Raw genomic sequence first — 7,840 nt, forward strand, 5'->3', positions numbered from 1 at the left:
TGTAATATTTATTTGGTCCCTCCGAGTGAGGGCAATCATGTAATAAGTGTGCGTGAGTGCGTGTATGTCTTCCAACCTCACGTCTTTCTTCCCTTTTTATTTACCTGCTTATGATGGTAGACTAGGGCATTTTTAAAATTAGCATACCTTATGCTATGCATGCGTGCATTCATGCATTTGGTGTTGCATGCATTAGGCTCGGTACATCATGTTAACTGCATTTGTACTTCAATTCCAAATTGAATACGTGCACCAATTGGACGCATTTCACATGCCATGTTTAGGTTAGCCGAGCCTACTCTAATTGCATCCTGCATGCGATGCATTTGTCATTTTTTTTAACATGAACTAGGACATGCATGTTTGCTAACTAGTTTGTTGTTTTGGCACGGAGTACGATGTAAGTATTTATGCTTTAGCATCCCGCATGCGTGTGAGTGTTATCATGACAGCATGCTTACCATGTGGCTAGATGCTTATGTGATAAACTGTTTGGTTGCCTGTGGGTGAAGGTTTGATTGTCTAAATTGGGAAAACTCGTTGAAATCCGTATTTAGCCTACTTGGGAGTAGCAAATTCCAAAACATTTTTCGAAATAAACGGATATGCAATGCTTATTTCCTAATTAGGCAATCTAGTCTATACTTGTTTGCCGTGGGCATAACATAGTAATTCTAGGCTAATAACCAGAATAAAAACACATAACGTTTTCAAAATCAGATATCACGGTTAGTAGAGGCCGGTCTTCGGACCGGGCGAAAGGGGGTGCTCATAGCTGACCTTCCCCGATCGTACCCAAGCTCCCGAGCCGAGACAACTCCGGTGATGACGGACATGTGGCCTTCGGCACCGAGTCCGGGTTTCCTAAATTTCCCCATTAAAAAATATTTAGGTGGCGACTCTGTATCTGGCAAAGCAGTCCATGTTTGGCGCTTCTTTTCAAAAAATCTGTTTCTCAAAACGATTTGCCGGATTTGGACTCTTTGGTTCAGATTAAGAATCGTGACACAAATCGAGTCTGAACTGTAGCGAGGTCCCACGCGGGCGCGTCTACACTTGCATGTTTGCATCCATTCGTCTGCATTGCATGCACCGGGCTCGGCGCATCATACTAACTGTATTGTATTTCAATTCCAAGTTGAATACACGTACTAAGTTGCATCTCATATGCCATCTTAGAATAGCCGAGCCTATTTCTAGTTGCATTTTGCATGTGTTGCATTAGTCATCTTAACATGAACTAGGATCATGCATTGATTACTAACTAGTTCTTTGTTTTGGCTCGGAGTACACTGTGAGTGTTTACGCTTTAGCATACTGCATGTGTGTTATTGTTGCCATAAAAAGCATGCTTGCCATGAGACTAATTGCTTATTTGCTATAACTGCCTGAATGCTTGTGGGTGAAGGTTGGGTTACTTGAATTGGAACAATTCATTGAAATCTGCGATTTAGCCTACTTACGAGTAGAAAACTTCAAACCGTTTTCAAACAAACGGAAATGCAATGTTTTGTTCCAACTTAGACGATCTAGTCTATACTTGTTTGCTGTGCGCATCACATAGTAATTCTAGGTTTAATAACCGGAATAGAAACACATGTGTTTTCAAAAATAAGATATCATGCTTAGTACAGGCCGATCTTTGATCGGGCGAGCGGGGGTGCTCATTGCATGACCTTCCCCTCTCGTACCCAAGTTTCTGAGCCGAGACAACTTTGGTGATGATGGACACGTGGCCTTAGGCACGAGTCAGGGTTTCCTAAATTCTCCCAATAAAATATTTAGGTGGCGACTCTGTATCTGGCAAAGCAGTCCATGTTTGGCACTTCTTTACAAAAATCTGTTTTCCAAAATGATTTGCCGGATTTGGACTCTTTGGTGATTTATCGATCTTGCATTGCACTTTACGAGATTAGATTCAGAAGCGTGACATTGAGTCCGAACTATAGCAGTAAGCTCGGAACGAAATGAGATTCACGCCCCCTTCGCGAGCTCGGATGTCGGAGAGTTCCTGGGAGTGCGTCTACAGTTTCTGGCGACTCTGCTGGGGAGTTAGAGAACTTGACTCGAACTCATGATATCTTGTTTTGATTACACTTATGTGTCTCTTTGCATTGGTGTGCCTAGGACACCGTGTTTGCCGTATGCTATTCCTGAACGGTTTACCGGAGGCGTGCTTTGAGAAGCGTTCTATAAGGCTAACCGATTGTGGGCTCTGCCACGACGGGAACACAAACCCCGGTTTTTACCGGCGCACCCTTTTTGACCATTCGACCTAGTGCATATCGAAAACTGTAGTGACCATTCCAAACTAGGACAGGTTACTTACCTGATTATAGGTTGTTTGAAACCGCTGCGTGCGTAGTGAAACCCTGGCTCCTGACAAGATAGGACAGGGAAACCCTACCTCCTGACAAGATAGGACAGGGAAACCCTACCCCAACATAGGGGTGTTTTGACTTGCATTTACTTGCTATATGCTTTTAGAGTGTGCCTCTACAGGGAATGCACATATCAGTGTGCAAGTTTGGGTATCAGGCCTGCGGGCATCAGTATTTTGAGAATCGGTTATATCTACGGGTATCAGATTCAGATTTGGAGCAGTGATTTGGGAACAGTGATCAGTGGTCGAGGACAGTTCACTCAGCTTGTGGTTGCCAACTGTGTGTTGTCTTAATTTAAGCTGTTATGATGTCCGTTTTTCTGTACATTATTTCCTTATTATGCTTTATTTATCTTTTTGCAAGGTAGTTTAGCACCATTGCATCCGACCAGGTAGATATTCCTTGAGCACTCTGGGTTAGAGGTCGTAGACTTAATCGATCCAGGGATCTGGTAGACGGACAAGCAGTGTTGCTTTTTTTACCCCCAGTTACCAGACAGAGATCAATAAGGCGCAGTGTATCGGTACAGTGGTCGTCAGATCAGTGGTTTACCCCACTAGTGAACAGTCAGGCTGAGGCCTTAATTTCTATTGCAGGGACAGATATACTGGTTATTCAGTTAGATCAGCACAATATGGCAGGCTTAGAAGAGATGATGCGTCAACTCCAAGAAAGTATGAAAACCATGCAGCAGGATGCTGCCCGTTAAACAGAATTTGCTACACGCCAGGCCGAGGTTATGGCCCAACAGGTAGAGGTAATTACCAGGCTACAACAGTAGACTGGAGCATCTGCTTCACCCCAAGCTCCTCCTCCACTAAGAGTTTCCATACTCGGGGAGACAACTAATGTCCAGGATGATACGGACATTCCAATCGGGCTGGCTCCACCCCCGATCCTACCCCAGCTATCCAAAGCACAGACCAACCTACCGGATTCTCCCTTTGAGTTCGAGGTGGACCTCACAACGTTAAAAGTCAGCAAGCTAGAAAAGCTGTTCAAGAAGTCTTAGGGCATGAAGTCCATTCCGGATATTGAGGATGGGTACATCAACTCGGCCGTGACTCTGCCAGACCGGTTTAAAATGCCGCATATAGACTGTTTTGACAGGTCTGGAGATCCTATGGTGCATTTGCGTTTGTTTTCGGACATACTAAGGCCGATGGGCCTTTCCAGATTGCAGAAGCTTTCTCTGTTTGGCCGGACCCTGTCGGGTGTAGCGGCTATTTGGTATGCAAAACTGGAAGACTCTGTTAAGAGGAATTGGGAGGAGATGGCTGAGGACTTCATAGCTCAATACTCCTATAATACTCAGATCGAGGTCACAACTCGTGATCTTGAGACGACTAGGCAGGAGCCAAAGGAGAGTTTCTCCGATTTCGTAACCCGTTGGAGGGCTAAAGCCTCGATGATGACCATCAGGCCAGTCGACAAGGACCAAATACGGATGGTTATGTGCAACCTCCAGCCCAAGCTCACGCAGAAGATGATCGTTCTCCCCCTCCCCATCTTTGCAGATCTACATGATATTAGGGTGCAGATCGAGGACGCAATGAAACAAGGCCTCATTGATTATGAGAGAGAGCAGCCCAAGAGGGCATTCAACCGCAGTACAAATGCAGGCACAAGCAGTGCTGCAGCTGCCAGATCCTCAGATGTGGGTATGGTTACTACCACCACCACTACAAGAACCCTTGCAGCTACACCATTCACCGGTGCGTCTGGAAGTAGCTCACAAACAACCAAGTATTCTCCCTGAAGCCAAAGAACCTTCACTCCACTATACATGCCCCCGTCCAAAGCTATGGGGATTCTGATCAGGAAAGGGCACTTGAAGCCCTAGAGCCGCCGCCACTACTAGATAGACTCCCTGCTTCCCATAACCCAGCCAAGTACTGCGCCTTTCACCAACAGCATGATCATGACACCGACCAGTGCTTTCGATTACGTCATGAAATTCAGGATCTCATTGATAATAGGGTGATCGTACCTCCGAAGAAACCAAATGTCACAACCAACCCTCTCCCACCTCACAACCAAGCTCCACCTCCCAAATGCATTAATTTAATCCAAACTGGGGTTGTGTTATACGACCCTAGCATATACATCACCCCTTCTCACCTACCCAAGCTGGAGGTGTTCATTCCTGACAACACTGACTTGTGCATGTTGGACATCTCCCAAACCCAACCAGAAGTGGTAGTGGTGGCTATCGAAGATAGAATTGGGTTAACTGTGGCAACAGATGAGAATGATCAGTCAGAGCCCGAGCGGTCTGCGAGTTTCATGTACGACTCGAGCGGTTACATTACATCAGCAGGCCAGGTTAGGCTAAATGTGGAATTGCTAGTGGAGGCAGAGATTTGTGTAGTACGAGAGGATGGACCTAATCAGCGGCTAGATGACTTAGCGGATCTCGAAGAAGACATTGCAAATCTGCAGTTCTTTGAAGAGCAAGACTCAGCGGACGTGGCAGTCAATTGGTTTGATGAGTCAGCAGAGTCTGCTGGGTGGCTTGACGACCAACCAGATATTGTTGAACAACCTCAGCTAGAACAGGGTCCGTCAGGGACGGGGACATCAACAGTGGCCGGAAGGCCCGGGAATCAGTTAGCATCGCTGGAGAGCACCAGTGTAAAGAATCTTGCTCAGAACACGGACAGTTTGGGTATGGAAGAGACTGAACAGCAAGTCATACTGAAACAGTTTGAGCGGGAAAGGATCGAAGATTCTGAGAGGGCCAGAAAAGCCAAAACCCCTAAGGGAACGGAACATGCTGTGTACACAAGAACAGAAAATGTTGCGGGCATAGGAATGGAAGGTGCTGTATGCACAGGGATAGCTGTAACAGAGCCGGACAGGTGTCTGTCGACTGCCGATGGCATGTGGTGGAAAGATGACGACCTGTGTCTTGCTCACACAGATGAAGATTGGGGGCAAAGCCAGTCGGATGATACTTGGTATGTGGGAGAGATTGACCACATGACTAGGAGCGGGCGGTATTTCAAGCCCCCACACTTAGATCAACCAGAAGCGTCCGGGAAGGACAAGGAGGCGGAGAAGCAGAAAGAAAAGTTACTCGAAGAGGAGGCTATGCTGAAACAGCTGAAGAAGATACAAGTAGACATCTCCATCAGGGAATTGCTTATGGCTTCCAGAGTACACAAACAGGCTGTCCTTTCTGCAATGGACAAGGCCAAACTCTCAATAGACACCACACCTGAACAGCTGGTAGGGCTGGTCTTTCCGGGAGGAGCTTCCCCGATATTGACATTTTCTGACAAGGAACTGCGCTTGAGGGCCCGGATCACAACAAACCACTCTACATCTCTATGGAGTGTAGAGAAAAATGGATACCAGTGGTTCTTGTCGACACAGGATCCGCCAATAACGTGTGCCCATCGAGGACAGCATATGCAATCGGGTTAAAGCCCGTGAACTTTGTGCCAACTGTCCAAGTAATACGGGCATATGATAACACCAGCAGAGAAGTGATGAGGACTGTACAGATTCAGACCCAGGTTGGTCCAGGACAACACGATGTTGACTTTCATGTCTTGGACGTTCCCGCAACCTTTAATCTACTCCTGGGACGGTCGTGGCTACACCAGGTAAAGGCAGTCTCTTCCACCCTACACCAAATGTTAAAATACCCCCATGGGAAGGGGGTGGCTATAGTTTTTGGGAATTCGTCAATCCATCCACCGCCAGAGATCTCTACACCGGTTCTGGAAATCGAGCACGACACGGAGGATGTGTTCCTATCAGGATTTACCCTAGCCGAGGCTCGGGTCGTACAAAACATTTAGGCTATTGATGAAGGGTTATATGTCAGTGCACAATCAGTGTACCTCATGAACAAGCTCCAGCACATCCCTGGGATGGGACTAGGAAGAAGTGGCTGGAAGGGCATTACTGTATCGGCTGAAGTGCCGCACAACCCGCATACCTTTGGCTTAGGCTATCTGCCTACCAAGGAGGATTGGGTAAGGAAGGGCAAAGAGATGGCTGGAAGAGCCAGAGCCAAGCAGACCGAGAAGCATTATGAGTTAATACATCGGCCCATCCAAGGTACCCTAAATGGACGCTTCGTCCGGGAGGGGGAAGACTTTCCGTTCTGCGGTTTCCCAGAGCCATGGTTGAACGCAGAAAAGAGGCGCCTGCCAGGATTTGAGATCTTCTTCGACTTGCAGTTGTTCAGGGATGATATTTCCAAAGAGCAGACATACCCATCAGCTGAGGTTGAGCAGTGTAAGGAAGTGGATTCCGAGAGCACCGGGATTGAAATGGGGGTAACGCTGGCTTGTCTACTATTAGATCCTCCGATCGTACATGAGTGCTTGGGGGATGATCTCTCAGTGTCTATGATCGGGAATGAAATGGCCGCGAGCCCACCTTCAAACATTTTGGATGCATCCGTCGCACCTTCCTTCGTCTGGCAGTACGAGGAGGGATTCTTATTAAACAGCACCGGGTCAGGTAGTGAGCCGGAATCTGATTCCACTGAGTTTGTAGAGTTGGAATCAGGTTCCAGCTCGTTTAAGTCTGAGTCCGGTATTCCTGGGGGTGACAACCCAGATGCCACAGTCCTATCTAGGTCGTCTTTTTCTTTTTCCTTTGAGTTTGTTGTAACAGAGGAATCAGGCAACTTGGAAGAGATTAATGAGAACGGAATGGCTGTGGCGTTTGAGTATTTTTCTGTGCCCTTGATTTATTGCATTAATTCAGACTTTCAAAATTTCGATGAAAACGACAAGGAAGAAATTCCTCCAGTTTTGAAATATTTGCTAGAACAAGAGCAGTTGGTTGATGAAATCACCCAAATTAATGTTGGTATTGAGAAGGACCCGTGGTTGGTCCGGATCGGGTTCACGTTGTCTTCGGAGGAGCGCGAGCGCTTAGTCGCTTTATTAAAAGATTTCAAAGATGTTTACGCGTGGTCCTATGAAGACATGCCTGGAATTGATCCTGAGATTGTACAGCACCGAATCCCTCTTGACCTAGAGGCCCGACCTGTCAAGCAGAAGCTCAGAAGGATCTGCCCGGATTGGGCTATCAAGATCAAAGAAGAGGTCACCAAGCAAATTGACGCAGGGTTCCTGTTGGTATTTGAATACTCAACTTGGTTGGCCAACATAGTTTCGGTGCTAAAGAAGGATGGCAGAATTCGGGTATGTGTGGATTTCAGGGATTTGAACAAAGCCAGTCCGAAGGACGACTTTCCTTTGCCGCATATCGATGAGTTCGTGGATTTTACTGCTGGGCATGCGTTGCTCTCATTCATGGATGGGTTTTCAGGCTACAACCAGATTGTAATGGCACCCGAAGACCGGGAGAAGACAGCTTTTACCACCCCGTGGGGGACCTATTGTTATAGGGTGATGTCATTTGGGCTGAAGAATGCTAGAGCTACATATCAACGAGCTGTGACCACAATATTGCACGACATGATCTAC

This window comes from Camellia sinensis, chromosome 14 (genome assembly GCF_055761805.1).
Source record: "Camellia sinensis isolate YWXY chromosome 14, ASM5576180v1, whole genome shotgun sequence".
Classification (NCBI taxonomy): Eukaryota; Viridiplantae; Streptophyta; class Magnoliopsida; order Ericales; family Theaceae; genus Camellia; species Camellia sinensis.